Here is a 2,500-nt window from a genome sequence, read left to right as displayed (position 1 = left end):
ATTTTGCCCATACATTTTTCACAATGCGTTGTGTACATTGTCAGAAACACTCACGGTGAAGGCAAGTGAGATATATGAAAGAAAATCGAATCGAATTTATATGAAACTAAATTCGATTAAATGTATGAAAGTAAAATTTAACACAATACATTCATATGATAAACTGAATAAATTATAATAAAGACATTTCAAATATATGGAAAATATCATCATATATATAATTTAGTATTTTAATATATATTTAGTTAAGTTGATGGTATTATTGAAATATATAAAATGTAATTGAATTATATGAAATCAAACTGAAATGTATTGAATTGAATTTTTCCCATACATTTTTCACAATGTGTGGTGTGCATGGCAAAAAACACTCACGGTGAAGGCATGTGAATAATATGAAAATATCAACATTTAACTAACCAATGATATTGAAGCATATAAATCGAATCATAACTATATGAAACACGAATTTGAGTTATGTTAAACTGGTGATATTGTGGATTTATTCCTAGTTTTCCATACGTTAGTTTAAATAGAAACAATTTTCGAATATGTATACATATATGAAGAATTTATATTCTATACTAACATATTATGGAATGTAACTATTGATTGTTACCTTGGCATATTGGTGTATTGTGAGATTTCATTCATAGTTTTCCATACGTTAGTTTAAATAGAAACAATTTTCGAATATATATACATATATGAAGAATTTATATTCTATACTAACATATTATGGAATGTAACTATTGATTGTTACCTTGGCATATTGGTGTATTGTGAGATTTCATTCATAGTTTTCCATACGTTAGTTTAAATAGAAACAATTTTCGAATATATATACATATATGAAGAATTTATATTCTATACTAACATATTATGGAATGTAACTATTGATTGTTACCTTGGCATATTGGTGTATTTGTGATTTTATTCATAGTTTTCCATACGTTAGTTTAAATAGAAACAATTTTCGAATATATATACATATATGAAGAATTTATATTCTATACTAACATATTATGGAATGTAACTATTGATTGTTGCCTTGGCATATTGGTGTATTTGTGATTTTATTCATGGTTTTCCATACGTTAGTTTAAATAGAAACAATTTTCGAATATATATACATATATGAAGAATTTATATTCTATACTAACATATTATGGAATGTAACCTTGGCATATTGGTGTCATTGTATTTTATTCCTGGTATTCTATAGTTAGTTTAAATAGAAATAAATTTTTGAATTCAAAATTTTATATTCTATACTAGCATTACATAGAAATTATCCTCAACTGTTTGTTTCTTGTATACATACAGGAAATTAAACAGATGAAGAAAAAAAAAAAACAAAACAAATAAAAATTATAAGAAAAACTAAATTTTAAACAAAAGAAAAAAGGAGAAATTTTTTCAATCATATATATATTTATGATTAAAAAATAGAATTATGGAATTATTAATTTCAATTCAGAGAGAAAAATTATGTAATATATGAAATTATTACATTAAAAATGCATTTGAAGAAAAAGTAAAATGTTATTAAAAATGATACATTTGAAAATTGGCAAATATTAAGAAGAAATATCGTTCTTATATTTTTATACAAAATATATATAGAGAACGAAAATTCTTTTTCATAAAAAACGGTTTTTGAATTCTGATAAGAAAGCTAAAGGGGTCGGCGGGAGCGCACATTGAACGAAAGAAAATGAAAGAAAAACACAACAAAGAAGAAGACCAAATAAATACAAATATTTTATACAAATAAAAGCACATTATTAATAAATAATAATAATAATAATGATGATGATGATGAGATGATACATAAATTGTGTTATTAAAATTACGTTCTATTGTATGTGCGTTTTCCCCTTTACTTTTTATATACACCGTAATTTATGAAATTTTCAAATATGAAAAACAAAGAAAATATATAAACAAATATATATATTATTCTGGTTGATCCTGCCAGTAGTTATATGCTTGTCTCAAAGATTAAGCCATGCATGTCTAAGTACAAACAAATTAAAAGTGAAACCGCAAAAGGCTCATTATATCAGTTATGGTTCCATAGATCGTTAACAGTTACTTGGATAACTGTGGTAATTCTAGAGCTAATACATGCAATATAAACACGGACCTTATGGAACGTGTGCTTTTATTAGACTAAAACCAAGCGATCATTTGATCGTTAAATTGGTTGAACTCTAGATAACTTGCAGATCGTATGGTCCCGTACCGACGACAGATCTTTCAAATGTCTGCCCTATCAACTTTTGATGGTAGTATCTAGGACTACCATGGTTGCAACGGGTAACGGGGAATCAGGGTTCGATTCCGGAGAGGGAGCCTGAGAAACGGCTACCACATCTAAGGAAGGCAGCAGGCGCGTAAATTACCCACTCCCAGTTCGGGGAGGTAGTGACGAAAAATAACAATACAGGACTCATATCCGAGGCCCTGTAATTGGAATGAGTACACTTTAAATCCT

Source organism: Anastrepha ludens, unplaced genomic scaffold (assembly GCF_028408465.1).
Source record: "Anastrepha ludens isolate Willacy unplaced genomic scaffold, idAnaLude1.1 ptg000056l, whole genome shotgun sequence".
Lineage (NCBI taxonomy): Eukaryota > Metazoa > Arthropoda > Insecta > Diptera > Tephritidae > Anastrepha > Anastrepha ludens.
This window is presented reverse-complemented; position numbering follows the sequence as displayed.